A 17075-nucleotide genomic window follows, 5' to 3' on the forward strand; every position below is an offset into this window, starting at 1 on the left:
AGACAAATCTGTCTTGGATGAGTATGGCCAGATCACTCCTTGGAGGCAAGGATAGCATGACCTGGTATTAAAGAGAGGCCAGTCCCTGGAGAAGCGCATCATGCTTGGTAAAGAAGGGCAGTGAAAAAGAGGAAGGCCCACGACAAGATGGGTTGACACGGTGGCTGCCACACTGAGCTTGGACACAAGGACAATAGTGTGGATGGCACATGACTGGGCAATATTCCATCCTGTTGTCCATGGGGTTGCTATGCATCAGGACCGATTTGATGGCACTTAATCACAACAGTCCTCCTTGTGTTCCTCTGCAGCATACCTGGCGTTCATCCATGCTGCTGTGTGGAGCTGCCATTCATGCAATCTCTGTGCCATTGTGTGTGTAGGCCACAACTTACTCATTGATCTCATTGCTGGGGTGTTTAGAATGTTTCCATTTTGTTGTTGTTGTTATTGACCACATCCTTGTGTGTATCCCTAGGTACATGTGGACATGGATTTCTCTTGGGAATAGACCAGAAGTAGAAAAGGTGACTTTAGGTGTTAGTTTGAGAAAATACCTGGTAAAAAGTTACTATCATTTGAGTAATGCTTTTAGATGAGTCTTACTGTTATTTATCAAGCCAGGAGCATACATTCACGTGCCAGACCTAGTTCAGCAGTGATTGGTGAGCATGCCAACCCCCAGATTCCATCTAAGGACTGCAGCTTGCCACCTTGCTATCTAACCCAGGAGGGCCCTACTCTTTCCAGTTCACAAAGGTCACTGAGTCGGCGAAGGCTCCTGTAAGGTAAACTGAGCTGTGTGTCTGCTTGTGCTCACAGCGCCTGAGCAGCCTTCCCATTTCCCTTTGTGTCTTCTGTGTTGGAGCAGAGTGTTTGTGTACGGGTCCTTAGACCTCACAGCAATCACATGTTCTATCTTAGGTGTCTTTTACGCTCCATAGAAAGCCCTTCCCTTGGCATAAAAGTGTCTGGCATATGTCAGAATCTTCCTTTACAATCTGGTGAAAGGACCATTTAACAACAGAACCAGTTTACATGAACAAACACAGGAATCCTACTGCCATCAAGTCGTTTCTGTCCCATAACAGCGCTATAGGACAGAGTATTCACAAGGCTGTGAATCTTCTTCTTCTTTTTAACTTTCTTTTGGCAATTTGGATAAAAGGTTATAGAAGAAATTGGTTATTCATTCAACAGTTCATATACTTTCTGTTCCATATCATTGATTGCAATCCCCACAAAGTAACAGTATTCTTCCCGCTTCCTTCCTGGTTCCCATTCCCTCCCATCCGTCTTGCCTGTCCATGTCTGCCTTCTGAGCTTTGTCCCTGGGCAAAGGCTGCCCTTCTCATCTCAATTTTGATCCCCAATTGGTGTGTCATCCTTGTTCAGGGCCCATGCTCATTTCTCTGTCATTCCAATTTTAGTATATGTGCTACTGCAAATGTTTACAGAAGCAGACTGCTTGCTATGCCTCCCTCCCATGGAGTGGCTGGTGGGTTTGAACCTCTGAGCTTTTAGCTAGCAGTCGAGCGCTTTACTCATTGTGCCACCAAGACTCCCTGGAGCAAGTGTAAAGGGCTGTTGTTCATGTACAAGGAGGCATCAAAAAGTTTGTGGAAAATAGAGTGAAAAGATCATTCAATTGTTCCACAAAGTGTTTGGAGCACTTTCTTATAGGCATTTGGAGTGTCTTTAGTTTCCGCCCCACTTCCCAGAATCTGTATGTTTTTATTTTGCCTGTTAGAATGGCTTCTTTTTGGAATTGGTTTTAAAAAAGAAAAGCAACAAATGCTTAGCTTTGCCTTTCACCGGGATCCAGAAGCCAAAATGGCTCTATGGTACTCTGTCTACACTGATAGACTTGATCCAGGCTAGCTCCCCCTGGTACGTGCGCACACACACACACACACACACACACACACACACACACACCTTTCTTCTGACCTTTTCCTTCTGTCTTTCACCTTCTTCTTTCTCAAAATGTGCCTGTCCACTCTCCCTTTTTCCCAGGCTCACCAAAATGGGATTGGTAAAAGATTTTGCCAGTCTAAATCAAAGACAAAAAGCATGAATCATTGAAAACTGTGATGCAATTGTGAAAATACAGCAGCAACCGCCTAGACTTTCCCAGTGGTTATTTGTGCTTTCCTTTCATGGCTAAGTCAACATTTCTGTGCTGATCTAAGAAAATAGCATTCAAGACAAGCAGTTTCAATACAGTGAAAACTACTATAAACCACCTAGACTTAGCAGCCATATAGCTAAGATAGCACTCAAGAACAGAAGTGTACATTCTACTCCAATGTACATGGTTTGTCCTCTAGGCTAGACTGCATTTTGGTTATGACACAAGGCTTTATCCATTTGAAAAGATTGAGCTCATACATTTTCCCTTACCACAATGAAATAAAGCTATATATCGCTAATGGGTAAAAACAAAAACTGGAACACATACAAAACATAGGGAAATTAAACAGCACACCGTTAAAGTACCAGTGGGTGATGGAAGAAGACATCAAAAGAGAAATCAGAAATTCCTTAGAGTCAAATGGAAATGAAAGCACAGCATACTAACATGTATGAGATGCCGCGCAGACAGGACTCAAAGGGAAACTTCAAGCAATAAATGCCTACGTAAAAATAGGAGCAGGGTCTCCCATTAACAGCCTTTCTAGACAGCTCCAAAGAGAAGTGCAAACTAAGCCTAGACCTACCAGAAGAAAGGATAGAATAAAGATCAGAGCTGAAATAAATAAAATTAGGAAAATAAAAATCTATAAAATCAGAAATTGATTCTTTGATAAGATCAGTAAAATTGACGGCATTTTAGCTTGACTCTCAAGGAGAAGAAAAGACTCAAATAACCAAAATGAAAAATAAAAGAGGCAATATTATAATGGACTTGACAGAAAGAGAGAGAAATCGGGCAGAATAACATGAACATCTATATGGCAACACGTTGGATAACGTAGATGAAATGGACACCATCTCACACACACACCTACCCAGACTGACTCAAGGGAAAGCAGAAAGTCTCAACAGACCCTTAACAAGCACAGAGATAAACTCAATGATCAGTCCTCCCCCCAACAATATAGATTCAGAAATACGCAAAAGAGAGACAGTTCCTTACATAAAACTCTCTTCTCCCCATTACCGTTCACTGCTGCCATTCTGTGTGAGTCTAACAACTCATCCTGTGTAGAAATCATTAACTATTTCTTCCTAGAATCGAAGGATGGATGGGTGGGTGGATGGTGGGTGGATGGATGGATGGATGGTGGATGGATGGATGACTATCCAAGGATTAACCCATCTCCGAATCATGTACTAAGTGGTACAGGTTCTAGGGGAGAAAAGAGATCCTAGAGCTCAAATATAAATTATGGAGGCATATTTATTAAGTCTTAAATAAACAAGGACAATTCATCTGGATAAGAGAGACTATTAGCATGAGGTCATATGGTGCCCAAGGATTTACAGAGACACAGCCACTTGAATAGGACAAGATACTATAAGGGACACTCAGAAAAGCATGACTGGTGGCATGTGAACATCACAGCGGCAGGCGGGATTATAGAAGTAGGAAAGGAACCCTGAAAGGGAGCATATGCAGAAGAGACCACCCTACCAGAGTGGCCTTTAGGGACATGGCCAGCAGCCCAAGCAACCACACAAGGTTACATCCCAGAATAAGTTTTGTTCATCAGTGGCCTGCAATGGAATCTGTCTTGAAGGGACAGTTGCAAACACACCTAATTAACAGGGCCAAACCTCAACAGACTGTTTTCCTGGGAATCTCTGTCTACCTAATGAATATACATACTGCCCCTTCCTTTCACAACCTTTAATGACTCTAACAACATTTTTATCTGGGAAGATGGGGGTTGAGCATTTCTTAGACTCGCTCCTTATCCATAAGCAGACTCCTTTCAATAAACTTTTTGCTGTTATGCGGGGAGAACACACAGAGAGAAAATGAGAGAGAGAGTGTGTTCTGACCCCGGTGCCTTTGTTGGGGAACGGTGAAACATTTATACAAGAATTGACACTGATATTGTTTCAACTCTTCCAAATTATAGAGAAGGAAGGAAAAAGCCTTAACTCATCCTATGAAGCAACACAACTCTGGTTTTCAACCAAAGATACCACACAAAAAAATGATTAGAAGCCAATATCTCTTAAGAATACAGATGTAAACATCCTCAACAAGATGCTAACCAACAGAATCCAATAGAAAATTAAAAGAGTCATACACTATGACCAAGTGAGATTTTTCCAGGAATGCAGCATGGTTCAACATTAGAAAATCAATCAACAGAACACATCACATCTATAAAACAACAAAAAAGAACCATATGATCATCTCTTTGAATGAAAGCATTTGATAAAATCCTTTCTTGAGTAAAAATCCCAAAGAAGATTGGAATAGGAGGGAATTTTCTCAGTATGATTCATGGTATCTATGAATAGTCAAAAGCCAACACTATAGTGACTGGAGAGGGAGTCCATAGAAGAATCCAGATCCAAAGGGGAAAATGCAGAGCAGGGTTACAAGTTCTCATAGAAACCAGATTGGATGGAGCCAAAAGACTGAGTAAACCCTCAAAACGATTGCCTTGAGATAATCTTTAAACTTTAAGCCAGAAATATCCCTTGAAGTTTTCTTAAAATGAACAAAGTTTTGTTTACCTAGAGAAGAAAAAAAAAACTTTGCCTTGAGTATTGTGCTATTTTAAGAGCTATCTTCATTTGGGATCAATTTGATATGGGATTCAATTGACAGCAGCAAATCGAAAGATTAGATAAGACTTTAAGAAAGCCTTGAGTTTATGTTAATGAGAGAGGCACAACTCAGAAGAGCAGGGAGACTCTAAAGAAATAAACAACTGGACTCTGGTACTATTCCCAACAGCAAGATAGAAACCACCGAAATGCCCCCCAATGGGAACTCAAACCCAATGCACTGCCATGGAGTTGATTCTGACTCATAAGGACCCTACAGGACCAAGTGGAACTGCCCCTGTGGGTTCTTGAAACAGAAAGTCTTTAGCACGGCTAGCAGCCCGCTGCATAAGTCCCTACGCCACCAGGGAGAAGGGATAAAGGAACTTTGGTATATACATACAGTGGAATCTTATGCCCCATTAAAGATCCATGATGAAAACGTCAAGCACCTCATGGCACTGACGGTTTCAGAGCACATTACGTTGAAGGAAGGCAATGACAAAAGGACAAATATTGAATGAGACTGTCATTAAAAAAAAAAAGATAAAAGTTTTCATACCCACAGAAGTGGACTTTGATGGTTACCCAGGGTAGGAGGGAGGGGGGAACCAGAAGAGGTGGGTGGCTAGAGGTTACCTTGGGTTAAGGGTGGGGAGATAATATCCTACTAGAGGGAGAAGGACAACCAAGAAAAGGCGCGGGGGCTGCGGGGGGGACGGGGGTGGTGGTGGGGCACGCAGATTGAGGACAGGGCAAACCATGGGGAGGTTTGACAAGTTGTTGAATGCAAATGTGATATGCAGGCAAGCTCCACTTAATTCACAATAAGAAAGGTTTTGTTTTGTTTTTTAAATACAAAACAAGTAGAGTGCAAAGGGTTGCTCACCTCCTAGAATGTCATCAATGTCACTTGTACCTGTAGAAACGGATGTGTATGTTGGAGCCCAGGTAGTGTAGTGGGTTATGTACTGGGCTCAGAAATTTGAAACCCCCAGCTTCTCTACCAGAGAAGGATGAGTAGAAATACTCCTGTAGAGATTTCCAGTCTCGGAAACCCACAGGAGCAGTGCTATTCTGTCCTACAGGGTCGCTGTGCGCCAGAATCCACTTGATGGTACTGAGTTTGTTTTGTTTTGTTTTGAGTATTGTCAACAACACATTAAATGAAACTTAAAGGAAAAAAAGACTATGAAACCTGTAATAGCTGGAACTTGATGTGACTGCCTTGGATTTCCTGGCCACCTACTTTACCAAACATGATGTCCTAAAGCAGGGGGCCTCAAACTACGGCCCATGGGCCACATGCGGCCCGCCGAGGACATTTATCTGGCCCGCCGGGTGTTTTTGCTGCCACTGTCTGTCCTGCTTAGCAGCCAACTCGTCCCGGGCCCATAGGAATTTATTCATAGTTTTTTTTTTTTTTAAACTATAATCTGGCCCTCCAATGGTCTGAGGGACAGTGTTTAAACTGGCCCCCTGTTTTAAAAGTTTGAGGACCCCTGTCCTAGAGGATATTATCTCTGATGATTTATTATGAAAATGCTAGATGCTATCATGGATTTATATAATTTCACATATGGAAGCATCTTCTACTATTTTGTTAGTGAATAGTAAGCACTGCATGTAAATAGTATCTGCTTATTGCACGACAGGTGTGGGAATGGAATGGGGGCCACATCTGATCTCCCCAGCTTATACAAAGAGGAAGATGGATATCATGTTACATCTGCCCAAAGCTGATTCCTATGGGACAGAGGTCAGACGTGCTTCTACCCTTCACCCTATTCTGATACCCACCATCCCTCCCACATCCCTCCACTTCCCTGCTGCGTTTGGTCATCTATTGAAATGACCGCACAAAGTTCTTTGGCAATACAATACTAATGATTATGGGTTTATTAGAGAAGCTAATAGGTTACTAGTCAAGATCAGAAATTTTAAGGATGCAGGCCTTTTGTCTGAAGCACTTCTCAGTCATACTCTTTGTCTGGGCCTTGGCCCCAGCAATGAGACCCCCTGGCCTCTTCCTAGCTCATGTAGCTCTGACAAATGCCCCAAAGACACGCTACTTTGCAAGCCAGCCTCGCGCCCAAAGGCTTTGCTTGTTCCATGAACTGGGAAGCCCACTGCTCTGTTTCATGGTCCCCATGCTGCTGCTTCCTCTGTCTCTGTTGCTACCACCACTTCGTCCTCGTGCAGGGATCTCTGAGGTGTTCAGCTCATGCCTATTCTTTCTTGGTGGTCATGAGATGCTCTACTTTTGCTCATTTTATACCCACAAATGACAAAACTGACCAACCTCTCATTAGCATCCCATTTACTCTATTCACACACCCCACCCAGGCATTTGGTGGGAGTCACAAAGGCTATGGTTAGAGGAGCCTACCAAGTAATTCAGCTGTGCCACGGGCCTCGTGGACATCCTGAATAGTCTAATGCAACCACCCTGAACCACCAAGACCTTCGTACTTCGCTCTGGGCCCCTGGGGCCAGTGTTTGTGGGTGTCAGGCTTTTTCCATTGTATCAGCCACAGGATGGGGAATACAAGGAGCTCAGCCACTGCTGGGGCTGTGGGGAGGGGCTTCATCCTGAGCCTGACACAGAGTGGCCCTCGACTTATTTGCTGAATGATTAACCCAGCTTGCATGATGATCTAAATTCTGAAAGATGGAAATTTGTCTGCTTGAAAAAATAAACGGTTTTGTTTGGTTTTATACTAAGTCCTTGGGAGAGAAAATCAATGAAATGATTCTATTTCATCTTGAAATATTAATATTGATGGTATTATTAGATCTGCTTTCATTGTGGTATCCAGCTTCCTTATATTACTGGTAGACATCAATTTTCTGAAATCTTTTTTTAAAGCTGTATTATCTTTTCTAGATAGATTTTTGTCAAATGTGAAATTCTTGACGCCAGTTGGTGTTTACTGAGAACTTGCCATAGGTATTGAGACTCCCTGGGGAGATAAGAATGTGAGGGACCCCCTTACTGCCCCCAAGACGTCCAAGAAGGAGTCTTCTACAAAAGGAATGATCTCACCATTCCTTGATGAGGTAATCAGTGTGATTAAGTGTGGAGGTCCGCACCAAAGCTCATGAATGGTGAGCACAGGTAGGCTGGAGGGGACAAGAGATCATCCTGGCTGTGGGGGCACTGAGCTTCTGTCAGGATGATGGGTACATTTGGAAATAGGCAGTGGTGGTAGTCGGACAACATGAGGAACGTGATCAATGTGGCTGAACCGTACATGTGCAAACTGTGGACATGGCAACCTCTTTGTTTTCCCGTGCACCATCATGATTTCAGAAAGAGGGTGAGCGAGAGCATCTGAAGCTAGCACTTGGTTCATATCCTGTGTCTGATGCTTATTGTGTGCCTGACACGTGAGGCACACCGCTCAATTGTCTCCTGTCTCAGTGTCCCCATCGATAACGCCCAAGTAATAACCTGAGCCCCTCGGATTTGGGGACATCCTGATGAGAAGTGCCCATGGAGCTCTCGCAGAATGGGGTGCAGCAGGTGCTCACCATGCAGGAAATCACTATTCACCAGTGGTCTTTTGGGGAAACGTAATCACACAAGAAGCGATGTACGTAATTCCCTCAAACGGAACACATTCGGTTCCTGAGTGCCAGCCCTTCATGGGTGGCAGCCCTTGGAGCAGTGAGCACACAGGCTGGCCTCCTCGGGCCAGCAGCTCCCGTCAGCACTCCTGTCTTCCACGGTGCTGATTGTCACCTTCCAGGGCTCTGCTCCTAATGGAAGCCTGGCCTGCAAAGTCAGCTGAGTACCCGTCTGAGTCTAGATATGCTAGCTCTTTGAAGGGAGCGGGCCGGGGAGAAAGGCTGTCGCTCGGCTACCCTCGGCTCATTAAGGAAAAGCCCACCCTCAAGTCACCATGTCCTTTCTTCTCCTCTGGCTTCTGGCTTGTGTCCCTTCAGCCCCGGCCTGGCGGTGCATCGGATGTGACTTGCATCTGCCCCCGGAATCTCCAACTTCCTCATGTTGGTCTCTTGCCAGCCATTTTCCCTTCCTGTCGGTCATTACAGGTCAGTGACATCGTCCCTAGAGAAGTGCTGAAGAGGTTTCTGGCTGGAAACAATTTCTACTTCACTTTTACTCAGAAACTTTGCCTGTTAGGGCTGACGTGGTCGCAGCCTGAACGGCACCTGGAAGTGACCATGTTGGCGTCTTTATGAAGTCTCCATTGTGTCTGTCAAAGAAGCCCATAACATCTGAGAAGTGTGGGCTTGTTCCAGATCTCCTCATCTTGGCCCCGGTGGTGCTGGTGCTGTTGGCGGTGGTGGTTAGTTACTGTTGAGTTGATTCCGACTCATGGTGACCCCGCGTGTGCACAGCAGTACTGCTCTGGAGGGTCTTCAAAGCTGTGGATTATGGGGAGCAGATTGTCAGGCCTGCCTTCAGAGGCAGCTGACTCACTGGTCCTAAAATGTAGCAGGTCCTGGAATGACAAGAATGAGCTCCTAGGCATAGTCCCGCTAGGGTGGGTTTGGGTTAGAACCTAAAGTCGAAGCCCCAGTCCTTGACCCAGGCTGTGAGGGAGCCCTTTGCTTTCTGGCCCAGCTGTAAAGATGAACTTGGGTACGTCAGAGAGGGTGGAGGAGGGAGAAGAGAAGGAAGAGACTCAGGCAGCCTAGGGCGGGGGTGGGGGTGGGGTGGGGGGGGGGAGGTGTGATATTGCCAGTTAGGCAGTGATATTGCCAGCTTCTGGAAACTTGGAGCAGCTGTCCCCATAGCTGACCAGCCTAACCCCTGTGATGGCAGAAACCCAAAGGGGGTCCTGGCTGGGACCAAACAGAATTTGGTTTCCTCAGGGAGTCTTTCACTCCACTGAGAAGGAGGGGAAACCGCTCGCTCAGATGTTGAATGATTACCATATATACTCGAGTATTAGCCAAGCCGAATATCAGCCGAGGCACCAAATTTTACTACAAAAACTGCATTAAAAATCTGCTGGAAAACTCGGCTTATACACGAGTAGTACGGTAAAGGATGGGTTCAGCTGCCTGGTCCGATTCGAGACATCAGCCGCAAAGTGAGTCTGCGTGCCTTCAGATCAGAGCCAGCTTGTACCCATGCCTGGTGTGGCCCGAGCACAGTCCTGTTGTCTCTGAGCGGACCTGGTTCATTTGAGGAAGTCGTTCCTTCCTCTCAGTCTAAGGGGCTGGACCTGGTAGCAGCTCACGGGCAGCAACTACATTCTTTCCTGGCTTGGGAGCCTGAGATCCCAGAGCCCAGGTGATTCCTGTCCCCTGTCCTTCAGAGGAGCCAGGCAGATGTGGGAGGTGATGGCTTAGGGCCCCAGACTCTTCCCACATTGTCATGATCCAACAGGTTAAAATGCCCCCTCTTTCTCTGCTGCGCCCACAGGCTGCTGGAGGCCTGAGTCATATTTCAAAGTTTCTACCAGCTTCTAAAAGAGGAGTGCGAGCTTGGCATTGCAGATGTGGTCTTATTTTTAAATGCTGTGCCTGTGAGCCGTGGTGCACCCACAGCCAGCTAATCTGTAGTGTGTCGAAACACACAAACCACAAATTATGTTGAAAAGGGAAGAGAGCAAAGCAGAGATGCGGCAGGCTCCTCACGTCACGGGCATGGAGGGGAGGCACTTTGCAGGAGGCAGTGCTGAGCAGCCAGGCCAGAGAATACCATCAGGAGCCAAAGGGCAGGCACACCGCCCTCGCTGCGCCTCCCTAGGGGCGCTTTCCGCCAAGGCTGGTCTTTGGTGGGCACGTAGGGATTTCTCTTTTTAAAACACATCTCAGCCCATTTTCACGTGAACACGGGCACTGTGGGGGCAGACTGCAGAAGCGTGCAGCTTGATGTCTCATCGCACAGCGGCCAGTTGCGTCCGAGTCCTTTCCAGCTCCTGGTGACCCGTGCATATCAGAGTAGAACTGTGCTCTACTGGGTTTTCAATGGCCGGCTTCCCTGCAGTACCTTGCCAGGCCTTTCTTCTGAGGCGCCTCTGGGGGGACTCAAACCTCCAACCTCTGGGTTAGTAGCTGAGCATGCTAACCATTTGCACCGCTGAGGGACTCCTCTGGGTTTAAATCACAGTGGACACACCTGGGAACCGGCTATAAAGCCATGCCTGTTGAAGGCCTCAGCGCAGCACGAAGTGATGTCATGCCAACTGGGTTTCCTAAAGTTGTGGCTTCTTATTTAACCTTGTTTTGTCCTCTAAGTAGGAGCCCTAGTGGCATAGTGGTGATGCTTTGGGCTGCTAAACCGCAAGGTCAGCAGTTCAAAGGCACCAGCTGCTCCCCAGGAGAAAGATGAGGCTTTCTACTCCCGTAAAGAGTTACAGCCTCGGAAACTCTCGGGGGCAGTTCTACCCTGTCCTGCAGGGTCGCTGTGAATCAGCAGCGACTCGAGGGCCATGGTGTGGTTTGTTGGTTTGGGTTCTCCAAACTCTGAGAAGTAACGGAGAGGGTAGTCCCGGAGCCACCATTAGAACCAAACCATGATGTCATCGCTTCTGGACTGAGACTAGAGTGCATCGTGATGGAAGGTGTCTTGCTTCCTGCCCCTCGTTAAGCCCTGGCTCCTGGGGACGACGTGTGCCTTGGTCCTGGAGGGGAAGAGAGGGGAGGGCTGTGCTAGAATCCCCTTCCCTTTCCCATCTTCTGTGTGGCCTACAAGTCACTGCATGGGGGGTGAGGAGGGAAGTCCCACACGCTGGAAAGGGATATCCTATACCCAGCTGGTCACACCCCAAGTAGTATGTGCCTGATACTGGCTGGGCCCTGATCTAGAGCAATATATACTGAAGGAACTCCTGGTCCGGAAACTCCTGTTCCAGTGGGGAAGGGTGGTGGAAGCAAGAGATGTGTCATGATGGGAGCCTACAAAGGTGCCTCACTGATTTGGGGGTGGGTGGGAGAGCCTGAGGGAAGGGTCCTGGAAGAACTGACCATCGGTGTCTGGATCTGTGGTGCCAACTGGAAGTTAGAGGAAGGAGAGGCACGGGAAGAGCGCTTTTAGAACACTGAAGGCTGGAGTGATCGGGAGCAGCGGGCGATGAGGCTGGGCAAGACGGGTGGGGCCATTTCACAGGCTTGGTGACCACTCAGCTGTGTGACCACTCAGCTGTGACCTTTACCCTGAGGACTGAGGAAAGTGGTGGAAATGCCAGAGGGAAGTGGTAGAAAGGGCAAAGGAGGGATGGGAACGCTAAGACACCAGCTATTTCATTATATATCCATGGGGAATGGTGCCGCGAGGTGGCCTCTGCGAGTGGGGACATCTGTCTGGAGAAGCTCCAGGGACGGTGGCCTTCAGATTCTGCCTTTGGGCACTGTGAGGTGCTGTGTCCCTTCTGTGCTGGGGCAATCTTTGATTAAGAACAGTGGCCCAAGCGTATGTTTGGGTAGTAGAATTCATGAGTCCAAGCTCTTGGTTACAATTTCTAGGAGATGACTAGTGGCAAACCAACCACAACCCTGTCCTTAAGGGTTTCCCCAAATAAGGGTCACTCTTTCCAAGGTGGTCATCAGAGGCTGTAGCACCGTGCTGTGCTAGAGCCACCAGTACGATTCAGCCCAGATGTAACCCAAGGGAGAGGCTAGAGGGTTTTGCTTCCTTCTCTTGGCTCCCATCGCTGTACAGGTCCCATGATCCTAGGTTTCACCTATTCTACGTTTGTTTTGTATGGCCCTGAGTTCCATATGTTTAATCCTTTTCACCCCAAAATCACTATGGCTGCTCATGTGAGATTGAAAAAATAATGGGTTGCCTATAATAGTTGGATTATCCAGAGAAGCAAAGCCAGTGCCATTTATTTATATATAAAGAAATTTCTATCAAGGGAGAGGCTTATATAGTTGTAGAAGCCGGGTAAGTCTAGTCGGCTTCATGCCCATAGGTCAGATGTTCAGCTGGAGGCTATTCCTGACTCATAGCTGCTAGGGCTGGCATGCCAGAAAGCAGGAAAACCACAGGCTGGTGGAAACAGAGGTGAGGAAATCCAAGGTCAGCAGGCAATATGGCAGGCCGCTGACAGCTCCCGGGGTCGGCAGGCAATGTAGTGGGCTATTGATCCAAGTCCAAAGGACCTGAGATGGGGGAGGCAGATGCAGGAGACAACTTCAGCAAGAAGGAAGAAGCTTTCCCACAAAGTCTGCTTACAGAAGAGTAGGCCACATCCCCGTGGTGACCTGATTAAAGGGGTGGCACTGTACCCTAATCTTCCCCCAGCTGCTTCACTGCTCTCAGAAGACTCCATCATGACATTGATTGTTATTTTAGTCACATGATGAGGGGTTATTGGCTCTAACTGCCAAACAACTAATCATGATTGAGCCGAGTTGACCACAGAAGCTAGCTGTCACATTGCCTAAGGGGGCCTTGCAGATTCGGGATCCATGCGGTGGAGAGGCTGTTTACGGCTGTGGTTCTCAGGTGCACTGTGTTCTGTAGGGCACTATTTGAAGCAGGCATCCTCCGTATCCTCCGTGACTTGAAGGCCTCAGTAGGAACAACCTGGAAATTGGTTGAATCAAAGTCAGGCTGCAGATTGAGGGCCAAGATCAGGTACCTCAAATACATGTGAGAGAAAGAAGTGCTAGAATGAATGAGTGGGTGAATGGATGGATAGATGGGTGGACAGATGGATGGATTCTCATCCCATCTTGAAGCAGAAGTTTCAAGTTGGTGAGTTTTATCCCACAGTTATTTTGACATCCTGCTACTCCAGTCCAGGAAACCCTTTCTCAGATACTCACCCACTGTGACAGGGCTGACACCTGGGTTTTCCAGGATAGGTCCACGGGGAGTGCTGCCCTGGGGAGGCCACTGTCCCTGCTTCTTATGCTGTCACCTTCTTTCTGGAGCTTGTTCCCTCCATGTCACTTTGCATCACATTGTGTGGGTCTGTCTAATCTCGGCTAGAGCTGGATCTCAGGTCTTGCCCTCCTGTGAAACCCACCCCCCAGGTGATTGTCCAGAAATCCTGCTCTCATACAGGAATGACATACGGCATCAGCTACTAACCACTTGGTTATAGCAGTGTCTTTCATGTTTTAATGTTGCCTGATATAATTTTAGAGATGTAGATTCTCTGCCTCCCTCCCCGAGGGTCTGATCGCAGGAAGCATGGGCTCAAACAAGCAGTTCTCAGCTCTCCCAAAGTCCCCAGTGACTCAGGGCAGGTGGACGGTGGAAGCACTGGCTGAGAGGCCTGGGGCACGGAGTCCCCTAGATGAGAAGCATGAGAATCGATTACTGGAGTCAGTCTTGAGAGAAGTGGATGGAGAGTCAGCATAGTGTCATAGATTGGTCATCATCAACCATTCCCAAGTAAATTGTGTCCCAATATATGAATTTAACTCCTAGCCCTTGTATCTCTGGATGTGATCCTGATTGGAAAGAAGGGGTTTTCTTTTGTCAGTAAAGGTTATTCCACTGTAGGGTGGATCTTAACCTCATCACTTCTGAGTTATAAAAAAACTAGAGAATGCACAGAGGGAAGACAAATACCAAAGAATTGCCAGGGGTCACCAGCAGACACCAGACACTAGGAGAGAGGCTCACCAAGGAGCCAGCATGGCTGAGACCTGGATTTGGACTTTTCACTTTTAGAATTGTGAGAAAATAAATTTCTGTTTTCTAAGACTACCTTGCCCTGCCATCAAGTTGATCCCAAGTCATAACCATCCTCTCAGATAGAGTAGAACTACTCCCTGGGGTTCCCGAGACGGTAACTCTTTACAGAAAGAGACAACCTCATCTTTCTCTAGAGATGCAGCTGGTGGGTTTGAACCACTTACCTTGCAGTTAGGAGACTGAAGGCAGAGAAAACTTAACCCACCACAGCCTCCTTTAAAACCACTCAGAGGTGGTATTTCTATTGGGCAGTGCCGGATTGTTGTTTGAAGAAACCCATGTGCTGTGTGTGCCTGTGGTGACTAGGGGGTGGCCTTCCCTGGTTTACAATTCTTAGGCACAGAGGCTTCTGCACCGGGAGACTCTTAAACCTTTCTCTGTGAACTGAATCCTTCATAATGCACCAGGCAGAGCTCCTGATTCTAGTCAGCTCTGTCTGGCTCGTTTGTTCCTTTGCTCATTCATCAGCTTCTTTGCTTATTCTGCAAGGGCCTGGCTGGATCCGGGGTTACTTCTGCAACTACGTTGGGCATTCCATTATACTCTTAGTGAGCAATGTGGGGCCTACGGGGTTGACCAGGGCAGGCTTCTTGGAGGGACACTGAGAGCGGACAGAGTCTGAGCACAGAGGGATGGGAAGCATGCCTGACTTGGTCACAGGTGTAAAGAAGCCAGGCTCTGTGCTGCTCCGATCCATGGATTTCTCCAAACTAAAGTCTGACCCTGCCCTAACAGAAACACGCTCAACGGGTGGTTCTAGCGGAGCCTTCGTGGTGCAGTGGATTAAATGTTGACCAGTCAGCCTGGTGCCGTAGAGAGGCAGCTTCCCTGACAGAGCGCTGCCTGGCGGTGATTCATTACCCGTTTTCTCACTGGGTGTGGATCTGACACACGCTTTTCCTCCTGCTGATTCCGAGAAAGCCGTCAGGAGACGCCTGATGCCTCTATGAAGTGAGATGGAGCAAGGCTTTTCTAACTGTATCTAAGAAGTTGGGCGAAGAACAGAAAGCAAATCTGGTCAAAGATGGGAAGACGAGCAGGGTACTCACACGTGGCATAGAGCCCGTGGGCGCCATCATGTCAGCTTCCTTGTTCCCTGAGAGCTTGAGAAGAGGCCATAGTCCTCGCGCTGTGGGGACAAGATGGCACTGTTGTTCGCACGAGGTTGAAAATCGCTTGCTGCCCCCCTTACCCAGAGGCCCCAGCGAGAGCATCTCTCAGGGTACACTGGGTGATCCCTTTAATGAAGCCCATATCCTGCCCACCCGCCGCCTTCCCTTCCCAGTGCAGCAATCCATGGTGGGCTGGGCCTTTGTAGATCCGCAAGGAGCTTGCTGCAGTGAGGACAGGGACCAGAGCAGAGGCCCAGGGAGAGCCACTCTTCCTGTCTTCCTCTGAGGCAGCCAAAGGACCTGAAAATGACAAGTCTTCACGTTTCACACTCAGCAAGGCAGTTCAAACGTGGGACACACAAGCTTGACTTCATGCCTTCTCCTGGCGTCTGGCAGGAAGGAAAGGCTTCTCCTTTGGAGATGAGCCATAGGAGCTGCTGCTGCTGCTCCCTTTCTTCACGGTAAGACGTTTTAGGAACATTCCAGAAAGTTCCAGTGTCTTGCCATCCCTTGGCACATACTGACTCTGATCCACTTAGCAAGGTTGACCCTCACCAGCCATGTTTCCTATGACTCTCAGGAAACCAAAGGACATTGATTTCCAGTGTGACGACTCTCTTGATAAGAATTTTTTTTTTTCTGGAAGGAGATTTTTAAAAAAATTATACCTCAGTGCTGTTAGTTTCTGTCAAGTTGGTTCCAACTCATGGAAACCCTGTGTATAACAAAACAAAACCCTGCCTCATTCTGTGCCATTTTCATGATGGTTGGCATGTTTGAATCCATTGTTTGTAATCGTCATGGTAAATTGCCAAACGGGTGGTGGGGAAGCTCAGTGTCTCCCTCAAAGTTAGTATTGAAATTTTCTAATTATGAGCCTACGAGTCCTGGTGGCATACTGGGTTATGCGTTTGGGCTGCTAACTACAAGGCCAGCAGTTTGAAACCACCAGCCACTCCGTGGGAGAACAATGAGGCTTTCTACTCCTGTAAAGAGTTATGGTCTCTGAAACTGCTCTGTCCTAAGGTCACTGTGAGTTGGAATCAACTTTTTGGCATGAGGCATTTTGTTTGTTTGTTTTTTTCTTTTGAGTTATTAGTCTGGCCCTCAGAAGGCACTTGGAATGTCAAGACATGACATTTATGTGTATGTGTGTGTGTGTGTGTGTGTATGTGTGTGCGTGCGCGAGCTTCATATCCAGAATTAATATTCCACAATGTTTTCTGGAACTTCCAGGACTCGCTTCTTGGGCTCTCTGGATGGTCACATTGGCCTGGTCAGCCTGGGCCAGTTCAGAAGAGCCTCATGGAAGTGGTGACAGGGTGCCGCTATCTACCTCTGGGCAGACCTGGATTCGAGTGTCCATTGCCCACGGTTTGGCTGGGTGATGATTCTGCTCTGGGTGTCAGGGAGTCTTCTTCCTTCAATGGAGGTGATACCCCTTACTTGACCAGATGGGCCACAGCCTTAACCCAACATGCTGAGGCATTGGGCAGACAACCTTAGACACTTGGTGTCTCCCAGAGCAATGGAGGGCCAGGGAGCTGGTGGGAGTCCGAGTACAGGGCCTGTGAGTGGAGGGGCAGTGCAGCCTGGGA

The 17075-nt window shown here is 47.5% G+C and overlaps 1 protein-coding gene across 2 annotated transcripts in view; it reads left to right on the plus strand.

Annotated features, from left to right (window-relative positions):
• Positions 1-17075, plus strand: part of EEPD1 (endonuclease/exonuclease/phosphatase family domain containing 1) — a 131278-nt gene that overhangs the window by 30850 nt on the left and 83353 nt on the right. The window lies entirely within an intron of this gene.

Source organism: Echinops telfairi, unplaced genomic scaffold, assembly GCF_000313985.2.
Source record: "Echinops telfairi isolate 266 unplaced genomic scaffold, ASM31398v2 ScPeMD7_7;HRSCAF=31, whole genome shotgun sequence".
Taxonomy (NCBI): Eukaryota; Metazoa; Chordata; class Mammalia; order Afrosoricida; family Tenrecidae; genus Echinops; species Echinops telfairi.